The sequence below is a fragment of the Octopus sinensis genome, unplaced genomic scaffold, assembly GCF_006345805.1.
Source record: "Octopus sinensis unplaced genomic scaffold, ASM634580v1 Contig16930, whole genome shotgun sequence".
Classification (NCBI taxonomy): domain Eukaryota; kingdom Metazoa; phylum Mollusca; class Cephalopoda; order Octopoda; family Octopodidae; genus Octopus; species Octopus sinensis.
In genome coordinates this window covers 14,291-26,176 of record NW_021834685.1, presented here as the reverse complement: position 1 = coordinate 26,176, position 11,886 = coordinate 14,291, and the positions used below count along the sequence as shown (strand labels likewise).

The window sequence follows — 11,886 nt, the reverse complement described above, 5'->3', positions numbered from 1 at the left end:
GAGTGGCTCTTCCGTCCTATGGGCCAATTTTCTCACAATGTCGCTGATAAAGGCCGAGGTTAGAGGCCCGGCGATGCCCGATGTCTCGAGGGGCGTCCGAGTTCTTGTTATTTTTTTATTTTAGCCGTTTCAGCTTTTTCCGCAGCAGACCCGGGGGATGTGGCAGATGACATGATAGGCGATGAAGAGAATGAATCGATAATAATTACGCTTGTGATTTTGATTAATACTTTTTTTCTTAAAAATTTATCTTTCGAGATACAGACAAGGAGTGTAGGCTGACAAAGAAGAGTACACCTATGCTGCCAATCAATTTGCGGAGCTTGCACCTCGCGAATAGACTCAGCTGTACAAAATCCTTGAATATATCTTTAAGTTCAAATCAGATTTAGATATTAATAACACATATAATGAAATTTAGGCAATGTAAAACTCTGCCTTTTAAAAAATCTGCGAATTTAAAATAAGGGTTGCAAAAAACTCCCCGACCGGGAATCGAACCCGGGCCACCGCGATGACAACGCGGCATACTAACCATTATACTATCGGGGACTTTAACATAGCTCGAGACTAGTAACAAAGGGCCCCTCGCGAGTAATGTTATCAGCTGTATAATTATATTAAGATCGTTTTAATAAAACTCGTAATTGATCTCGGTGTGGTAGTACGTAATCACATGCTAGCGTGCCTTTGCTGTAGTTAGACAGTCTTTACTTTAAACAAAATAAACTAGTACGGAAAGCATTCTATTTGAATATCTCATCATGAAATAGTAAAATAAAATTTTCTAAGACTTCTGATTTTTATAATTAATAATTATAAAAGAAATAAATTGAAAGCAAAACTTCAACAAACGATCTGAAAGAACAAACATCAAAAATAAGACCAATACAATAAGACCAATATATTTTTGTTTCGTGTCTCCTGAGATAATCGCTGATTAAAATGTTTATCACACTAAGAAGCCAAATTTTCAACAATTTTTTTCTGGCAATTACTCTATAGTGCAAACAAATTACTATCAAGTTAGTATCAAGTTACTAAACTTCGTTTCGTAAGCCATTATTTCTTTGATAGTTAACAACAACAAGCCCTGCCGCAAGATGAGAACGGAATTTTAACAGCCACATAAGATCAAAACAGAGAGAGAACATGTTATTAGGAAACTAACTAATCCAAAAAAAGACGACCCGAACGAAGACGTGTGTCTCTGCTACATCTATTTTTTCTTTTCGAGTGTGGCTGAAGTAGACATTCGGTTCCGCAGTGGTATCACTGATGACGGCATCACTCGTCAATCCTAGTTAGTTTTATTTTATTGTTTTATTTATTTAACCTAAGAATCACCAACAGTTAATTAGGATAATATTAGATGATTCCAACAATTCTCAAAACTTGAAAATACCCTTGTGGTCCGAGTTATATGATTATTTGATATATTTTGTCACAGTCGGATAAATGGACACGCGAATAAATGGACACTTTCAAAATTTCATTTTTAAGCAATATTACCATACAAAATACATGTTAATTTTTTCCAAGTCTCACTTTAAACACATTTTTAATAATTTTGGTACCTGTTGAAAAAAGCAGGATCTCGAAAAAACCAACATCCCGGTGACATCAACAATTTTTATTGATTATCGAGAAATCTATTTGATTTTTGGTTAACCATTACAAAATAATTCTTTTTTTTATAAATTAAAAAGTACAATATTTCTCTAAAATATTTAACTAATTGTTAATATTGATGTATAAAATAACTATTTAGTGTGTTGGCACGCGACGGTACCAAAGCAATCTTCTTCATAATTATTCCATTCTCCATTGCAGTGAGATAAGGGTGGAGCTGGAGAATTGATATACGTCTCTTTGGGCCGGGATTAGATTCCACATCCCCACAGATAGTGAGAAGGGCAAAACGGGAAAGTGAGGTCGACAGAGAAGGCCGTCCCGGACTGACGATAGTCGCGAGGGGATGAGCGAATGATTCTTTTTTCATTAATCCAATAACTGGATTTTTGCGCCACCACAAAAGGCGAATCACACTCCATGTAATAATTTAATTTTATTATCCAAAACGAAGCAAGATTAGTTTATATTATAAATCGTCACGCTCCGGCAGCCAGTATCGCGTGCGTGTTGCCACGAAGAACTGCAATTCCGATACGTTGGTGAAGCCAATACCCCTCGCGACTGTCCCTCCTTCGTTTGGCCAGCATCGTCCCAATTTCCGTGAGAAATTCCGCGGTTTTGGATCCCACTACACCAGACGTCTCTATCGAGATTGGGACAAAACGGAAAAGTTTTCCGATCTCCAAATACTTAGATATCTTCGCCTTTTTGCTGCATTAGCAGCCCAACCGGGCGAATGAATATTCCGAAGAATCATGGACTGGGAGAACGTGTCTACGCACGTCGCATCCCATGCGAGTGATTTTCCCTGGGAGTAGGGGAAAAGAGTTATCCCATCGGGCCTTCTGCCATCTCCCCGGTCAGGCCCGATGGGTTCCAGGTGCTGGAAATCCTGCGCTCTCGAGGGCCCGTCGTATTATGTCGTTGAGTGCGGCATGGCGGGGAGCGCGACCTGCACTCCTCTTGCAAGACAAAGGTTGTAGTCCTTTGGAATCGACTATTCCTCCACACCGGCATCTGTGTTCCTGACAGACGTCAAGACCCAAGCGTTGTGCAACACCGATTCTCACACAATCGTCGTCCATAAGCGTACCGAATGAACTGCATGGAAATGCGTGGACCATGCGCCACTCCCGTGCTGTGCCCCGGATAGCAAACAGACGAGCCGGTGTTGGTTCAACTCCCGCTTCAGGTCATCAACGACAGCCTGCATGATATTGCGTCCCAACATTTCTGTCTCGAGACATCATCTGGGATTGAAAGTCCGGCTTCCTTCCATTGCAAGCAACCTTGTCAAATACTGTGTCCAAGGAGAGTCCAGTAGTGTTACGTAGGATTTCCTGGACGAGATGACTGCAGCTTGAAAGCGATGACAGATATGCCGGGAATGCGAAATCCAGCGCCGACCTGAGACCCGTTCCTCCGATGCGTGTAGGAAGCTTGCATTAATTCCAACCAGGTTCGTCAAAGTGGATGTTCAAGAGCGATTCAGCTGAACTTCTCAAAGTCCTATCCAGGTAGACGAGTGGAATGAGTTCCGGGGCTCGTTTGCTTACAGTCTCGAAAATTTGATCCCTCCGCAGTGAATTAAAGGCATTGCAGATGTCAAGCTTGACTCCCATTTTTGGATTTTGTTCGTTTTTCTGTGTGAAAAATTGTTTTGTTCTCCGTGAATTATGACAGGGGTCCAAATCTTGTTGGCAAATAAAACGATTTAGCCCCATTTTATCTGCCGATTTCCACAAATTATTTATTAAAATGTTGATATATACAGCAGAATTTATTTTTTCATTTATTATAACCAAATTCCCCTTTCCATGGAGGTAACATGTGGAGGTAGACCAAATTCCGAAAAGCTTTTGACGACTTTTATTTTTAAGAGTCACAATTTTCATCGATGATATTAAGAAATCGATGTCTTGATAGTGAGAACGCACTTTTAATGCACAATTATGAAGTAAATGAGCGAAACAAGTAAGGTGAATCATATTCGGATAAAATATACGTATGCTAGTTGCGGCTGACATCATATACGGTACAGCATCAGTTAACAACAAAACGAAGTTTTTTCTCTCAACTTGGTAATTTCGTAAGCAATCATCAATTGTTTGACAAATTGAACTTGCATCACACGTCTCAATACAAATGCAGTCAATTAAATAAATATTGGTTGGGTTGTCAATCTTAGCAGCAATAAAATTCACATATTTTTTAAAGAATTTTGGGAAAAAATCTATAAATCAACTAGAAATAAACACGAAACAAAATTAGAATAATAAAACGGTAATTAGTTACTTTTTTTATTGTTAAAATTGTTTAATTGGTGTTTTGATTTAAATGATTGTATTTTAGATAAAATTTTGAACTTAGTTTATTTGATAATATCAATTTGTTTTTAAATCTTAGACTAATGATATTTGTAGCTTTTAATAAGTTCATTCTCATTTTTTAAATAACAAAAAAGGCTATAATAATTATAAAACGGTCTAAGAAGCGTTCTCAATAAAAATAGCCAGTAATGTCTTTTGTAAGAACAAATAAATAAATTATATCAAAATTATTGCTTAATAAAACGTACCTCAACTTTCATTTTAATTTTCTAGGTGACAATGATACCGATTTTTTGATAAAAACAAATTATTAATTAAGTATAGAATCGTGTTTATTTCGGTGCAAATGCGTTCAAACAAACAAAATATTGCCATCGTCTTCAAAATAAGTTAGAAGAAGAACTTCTTCAAGGTTTTTTGTAGGGATAAAAAAAGCAATAGGAGCCAGCTGGAATGGAAACCTGTAAGATTAAATCACATCGTATCGGAAAATCAAGACAAACACTATAAAAAAACTCCTTTCTTTGTCATGATCTAGAAATTAGTCTCAAATAAGAGTAATTATCACCTCAAAAAGTAATTTAAGCTGCTTATCTCTAAGAACAGTTTAATCTAGTCTACACAGACAACAAAGTCTACAAAAACTAAAAAAACTCTACACAAACTAAACCACCCAACAAACCTCTAAATAAAAATAACATTTTTAAACACAAAAATGTATATAAAAATCATTGTTGAATAAAACGTGCCTCAAATGCGTTTTTCCCAATCTAAAACAATATAGGAGACAAAGAACCTTCCCATTTTTAAACTTTTTTAAAAGATATGCATCACTCTCAATCTCCTCCAAATCCTCATGGTTCAAATCCATAAGTTTATAGTCATTACAAACTCTCTTTTTCTTGGCCTTCATCCTCTCCCTCTACCACTACACAACCTCAAATATAACTTTCTTAGCATATTTGGCATTCAGTCTTTTCTTCGACTCCTTCTTGGCAAAATTGTCCTCTGCCATCTTCTTCCTTCTCTCTTCTCGGACACAGTCACTACAATCAACACAGCCAGATTACCGATATGGCACTGAATCTGCATCAACAGAGGATGGAACAAATAGGGTTGTGTCATTTTTACGGATTTCCACCATTTTGGGAATTCTTAACAGCCCAAATGAATCAGCTAAGGAGGAAACGGGGAGTTCTGGATAAATATATCACAACTTACTTGATAGGTTGAAAATGACTTTAAGGGGATGTTTTAAGTAGGCTTTGATATATGATACAAATGCCAACACCCCTGATTCCATAAACTCTCTTTCAGTCTCAGATAAACTTCTTAATATAGCGGATATAGACACGTCTTCAAAATCTTCACAAAACTCTTCCAAGAATACCTACATTAAATGTACCACCAGAATAATTATAAAAACCTCCAAAATGTATTTTAATTAATTAATATTTAATTAATAATAAAACTAAACCTTTTGATTCAACTTTAAAAAATCTACATAAACATCCTCATGTTGATTAAGCAGTAGTAAGCTTCTACCTGTACGTCCCATCCGAGCAGTACGTCCACAACGATGTACAAATGAACTAATATGTACTAAAATATACAACCTCGCCATTTTAGGGGGATCAAATTGAATTACCCACTCCACTTGGGGCACATCTATACCACGTGATACTATATCAGTACACAACAAGACAGCACTAAAATAATTTAATTCCCACCAAATTTATTATTATTTAAAATAATTAATTACCATTTTGATTCTCTAAATCTAGAATAAATAATATCTCTTTTGCCTTTTTGTTTTCTGTGAAGACAGAAAAGAGAAAGTTCTGGAAATTTTCTATGTATTTTAATATAAATAAAATACCTTTTAATTACGCTATAATAATAAGAGGTTGAAGCACAAGTGCAGAAAAAAATAATAATTTTTTCTTCTTTATATTTATTTAAAAAATTAAATATAAAATTAATTTTTTCAATGGGTGACAAAAACTAATAAAATAAAAAAGGAGGCAAACTTTAACAGAATTAAATAATTCTGGTGGTGTAGATATTTCTTCTTCTGACTTTAACGAGATTAGCCGAGGATTTCTCATCCCAAACTGCATCAGACTTGTAATCTCTGCATTCAAAGTTGCAGAAAAGATCCCAGTCCTCCTCTGCTTAGGCAAATATCGCAGAATAGTTTCAATACTAAGAATATATCACCAAACTTACTTTCTACGGTAACCATCAGCTAACAGCCTATCAGCCTCGTCTATCACCAGAACTTCCTACAATGAGTAACCAATAAGCAATACAAGCCGTTCTAAGGAGGATGCCAAGTCAAATCCCTCATGTCTCTGCTTTAGAAAGGCCTCAGCTCTCCCAGGAGTACACACAGTGACATTCCCTCTAATATATACCCCTATAAAACACCCATTTGAGACAAAATTCTTGACTGAGTCTGCCACTGACTGTCCTCCCACAAGCTGACAGTGTGATAAGTGAGGGAAATAGGCAAGGAAGTGAAGAAGTACCTCATAGACTTGGACTGAGAGTTCACGTGTGGGCACAATTATCAAGGCAATGATCTTTAAATTAGTTTTTTGAGGGTTACGTCATATTTGTTGAAATTTTGGGTTATTTTTGATAGGCGTTGTACTATGGGGATTATGTAGGCCAAGGTTTTCCCACTGCCTGTTATAGCTTCTACAGCCACGTCGTAATTTTGGAGAAATTTTGGAATTGTTTTTAACTATAGTTATATAATTGTTAATATATACTTGAATTGGTGTTAGTTTAGTGAATTTTAATTCTTTTATTGCTTCTTTTACTTTTTCGTTGAGATTAATTTTATATTTTTGTAATTGATTTTCAATCATTTTTAAACCCACAAGAAATAAACGTGATAAATAATTCAAATAACAAGTTAATTATAAAAGTAAAAAAAATATATCAATATATTTTATAAATATAAAATAATTAATAAATTAATTTTTTGAATAAGCGAATAAACTAAGTAGAAATCTTTATGTTTATGACAAACTTTGTAGCCAAAATTCGTCTTAGTTTCGTTGCCTATAAATAATTACCTAATAAAAAATTTTCTCAATTCTTTTTATTAAAAAATAAATAATTTTATAATTATTAAATATAAAATTTTAATTATTAATTCAACCTTTTTAATCATTAGTTGTTGTGGTCACATCAATAATGGACAGATTTATGAGAATGGACTTATCTTCACTAGGACAGGTTCACATAATTTAACACATCAAAAGGGTCAACAACCTGCAAACACCGACGTACCTATGATGGACACATCCGAACAAGTCTACATCTCCTCCCTTGCCCTTCTTAAAGTACCCTCAATTCTCATATAAAGATGCTAAAACACGGCCGGGCGGGTGTCCCCATGGAAGTCATGGGCCTAATGCTGGGGGAGTTTGTGGATGATTACACAGTCACCGTTGTGGACGTCTTTGCCATGCCTCAGTCGGGGACGGTTTAGAGTTGGCTATATATATAAGGGCGTGAGTGTAGAGGCAGTTGATCCAGCCTTTCAAGCCAGCATGCTTGATATGCTTAAGATCACTGGTAGGCCTGAAACTGTGGTTGGGTGGTACCATTCTCACCCTGGTTTTGGATGCTGGCTTTCTGGTGTCGATATGAGCACTCAACAGAGCTTTGAATCTCTAGTGGAGAGGGCAGTGGCTGTGGTGATTGATCCTATCCAAAGTGTTAAAGGAAAAGTTAGCACCACAAGAACACATATATATAAATAATTTATTATAAAATTAATATTTATTATTAATTAAATTATTTAGGTGGTTATTGATGCATTTCGTCTTATAAGTCCAAATCATGCAGTTTTAAGTCATGAACCAAGGCAGACTACCTCCAACATTGGTCACCTTCGGAAGCCATCAGTGCAGGTAGGAGTGTCTCTTTCATTCCAGGCACTAATCCACGGACTAAACCGGAATTACTACTCGATTGGAATAAAATATAAAAAGACTCAACTGGATGAGAAGGTGGTCCTTTTTGTATATTCAGATGTTACTCAACCTTCACAAGAAGAGTTGGATTGAAGGCCTGTCTTTGCAGAACTACGAGTCACACCGTCAGACAAATATAGGGACACTCAATAAAATAGATGACCTGCTCAAAAAATATGACAAAGTATAATTGGGGGGTATATTTGGGCGTTGGAAGAGGAGGAGAAGATGACGAAGGAGCAGTTGTCTGTTAGGAATGTGGGGAGACAGGTTGGCAGTGTGGTGGACATGGCAGGACCCCAAGCGGCATTTGGCTGAGAATGTGGAAAAGCTTTTAAATCATAATATTGGGCACAGTGTGTGCTCTCTCATTAGATATGGGGCATTTACTTCATGACTTTTGGTTTAGTTGTTTATTACTTGTTATGTCTGTATTCGGATTGCTTAGTTAAGATTATATAGTTTTGAATCTAATTTATTTATAATAAATAACTCAGAAGTTAAAAATGATTTTCAAATTAAACGAGTTTACAAATTCTGGACATCCGTTCTAACAAAAAACAAAACTTGTTTCGAAAATCTTTATGTATGAATATTCCTTATTACTTACAATTATTGGACTAAGCTATTTGAAATTTCGCAAAATAAATTCTTTCCCAATCTTTATTCGTAAAAGGGGGCTAAAATACTAAATTTGGAATTAATGTGTTTTGGAGGTCATTTTTAATCTTTTCTCTCAGATTATAATATATTTTTGATTTTTAACATTGATTTTTTGCATTAACAAGATATTAAAATGCTAAAAATGGTGTAAATATTTGCCTCTTATCATATCATTAACAAATAAATTCTTTTGTTGACGAGAGTGTTTCCCAAACTACTTTTGTTTACCCAAACAGTTAAATTGATACAAATTTTAATAAATTAAACCATTATTAATACAATTTAGTAGGTCATCAATGGATGTAGAGACGGTTATCATAATTATTTCAGTTTCAGAAGTGACGTAAAGAATTGGGGTGTTATGTTATTTTTTAAAAATGAATCTTTCTAAATATGCACTGTTTTTTTGGGTGTCGTTTTCAATGAACTAGAAAAATTTAATCTTCACATTCATTCTAAAATAGTAAAACTACAAATGTGACCTTCTTGTCATTTGTTTCTACTTTATAGACTCAATTAGAAAGATGGCTGTTAGACACGATTTGTTACTTGAGGCAGTTGAAGTAAATAAATCTATACAGAGACGGTAAAATGCATCCTCTCGGAGGTTCACACAGCCAGAGAAGAGGGAAGGGTATGTAGAGTCCCGGGAGGTTTAAATATATTTAAACCTCTAGAGGTCATGTTTAAACGAATTCGGGAACAGGACATACCCGATGATGAGATTTGATTATTTATATAAGAAACATTTCCGTCCACTCGAGCAGCCACAAATTCGCATTTGATCTGGGAATATTGGACATCACTTGGAAAAACGGACTAAATCTTCAGGAGTCGACTTCCAGGACTGCGTCTTGTGCTTAGACCCGTCAGGAAAAAGAACAGAAATTTCCTCAACAGAGCGGGATGACATTTCTTTGTCGGAAATAATTATTATGTTATTATTATTCAATTCACCCGAAATTATAATGTTAGTGGAGATTTCACTTTTGTCATGCGATTTAGGATACGCTCTGTTGGTCGTTTCCATCCTCCACTGTTTCGTGCAAGATCTCTCAGGTCGTTCAGATCATCTTTGATTTCAGTTTTCTTCCAATTGTTTTGAGTTCATTGTCCAACGTGGTGGGTCATGTTTTTCTTTGTCGGCCTCGATATGTTGTACTGTTTGATAAGCAGAAGTATTATTTCATGACCAGGTTAGCCGGAGTCATTTGCGATGTTCTTAACATATGTCCAAACAGCTGCCATTTTTTGCCATCACTTTATTTGCAATTTAAGATGTATGAGTAATTCTGTACAGTTCTTCGTTGCTCATCGTTTTTGCCGTCGGACTCATAGGAGCTGTCTTGATTGTCTGCGGAACGAGTTGGCCTGTTCCAGTTCTTTAGCGTGTAGACCTCAGGTTCCCGCGTTGTAAAGTAGGATTGGTATAACGAATGAATTTTAGATCCAATTTTCTTCAAGTTCTCAACTCCTCCTCGTTTCTCGTGCGAGGCCGGATATGGTTGTTTTCTCTGTTTTATCTGGGTTTACAATCAAAGACCACTATTTTAAAAGAATGAGGAATCACCCTTAGTAACTTTTCGAATAAATTCTGGTCTCGAAAACGAAATCGATGTCGACGGCGTAAAATATACCATTTCCCATACTAAATGGGATTAACACCAAACTAAGTGGGATTAACGTCGAACTAAGTGGGATTAGCAGAAAACTAAATGGGATTAACGTCAAACTAAGTGGGATTAACACCAAAAAAAATTTTTTTTTAATTTTATGTTAACCATATTTAATTTGTCGGCAATATTTCCCTGTATTTCAGAAATAAAGCTTGAAAAAAATCTAAATGGGATTAATTTATAGTTCTATCAAATTTTGTTTTCTTAAGTGTTGAAATACATTCAACACTTTTGAATCCAAAAGTTTATGCTGTTCATTATTTACTGACTCTGAAATCTCTAAATTTGAATAAATTTGTCCGTTTTTTATGAATGGAACATTGCTTCTCTTGATTGTAGCAATTACTTGTATGAAACATTATAGCGAGTTTTTGAAATGAATGCTCCTTTTTGAAGGAAGTTTACCAATTTCAATTTTTTATCGTAGTTTAAGCTCATAAAAGGTTAAGGAAAAAGGAAAAACAAAAATCCGCACGTGATTTAAAAATTAATTGTACTGAAATATATAAACTCAAAAATTTAATTTTTAATCAAAATAATCTTAAATGTTCCAAAACGAAGTTTTTTTTGTAAGGATTTTATAAATTTTCTAATAAAATTTTTGCAATGTTCCAAATCCAGAAGGTTTATGGAAGTGTTTCACTCTCGAGGTCAGTTCTAAAAAGAGGTGTAATATATATTTTAGATAGTGAGCCGGATTTTATAAGGCAATGAAAATAACTCGCGGTGTTTCAAGTGAGCATTCTAAACTGTTGCAAAACACTTTATCAAATAGTTTTTTTAGACTGTATGAGTTCTAGAGTCTAAGTAGTATACTGAAAGCACTATAATTATTGATTCCACTGATTTTGTCAGATCTTTCACTAGCCGTCTTTTATCAGTTGGGACATCACGATCCGCTCTATATTTTCAACTTCCTCTGTCCTGTATTGATTAACAACATCTTGATAGTTGATTTTTTGTTTGGTACATAAAAGACTTATAACTAAGGAATTAAAGATTAAAATAATTAAGAGAACACATTAAATAAATTACTTAAAAGCCCCACTCTTCATCAAAGTACCGGAGTAGGTTAGAAGTTGATAAACCTTTACATTCTATGTCATTCTTGAGATATCACTATTACTTTTATAGATGAAATGACAGCATTAGACCATAGTCTTTCAAAAAGAAACTTCAATTGGATTCCACACATTTCAGTCCAGTGATTGTACTATGAAAATATATTATACCCGGTAAATGTGGATTTTGTAATGCCTAAAAATCTATTATGCTGGAAATGTAGAAAAAATGCATAATAGGCATTATGGACGGATAAAGATCTAGCCTAGATGAGTTCGAACAGATTGAGGATAATAAATGTTATTTATTTTTTTAATTTATCGAATTAAATACGATTAATTATTCACACTCTAAGCGCGGTATATTCTTCTTGTGTGGTGCATTTCTGTTGTTAATTCTTATTTTATTTTTTCGTGCTTTAATGTTTAATTTTAATAATAGTTTTTTATTTGTTTGAGATTGATTAAATTGACTACTGGTAAAGTAGAATATCTTGGATAAAGGTTTATTTTGCAAGTGAATTTGTAT

At 34.8% G+C, this 11,886-nt stretch overlaps 1 non-coding gene and 1 pseudogene across 1 annotated transcript; one reads left to right on the top strand and one right to left on the bottom strand.

Moving 5' to 3' along the window:
- Positions 1 to 480: 480 nt before the first annotated feature.
- Trnad-guc lies at positions 481 to 552 on the bottom strand. The gene has a single exon. It is a non-coding gene; the product is annotated as a tRNA-Asp (tRNA).
- Positions 553 to 7,270: 6,718 nt separating this feature from the next.
- LOC115230965 lies at positions 7,271 to 8,210 on the top strand (annotated as a pseudogene).
- Positions 8,211 to 11,886: the final 3,676 nt, after the last annotated feature.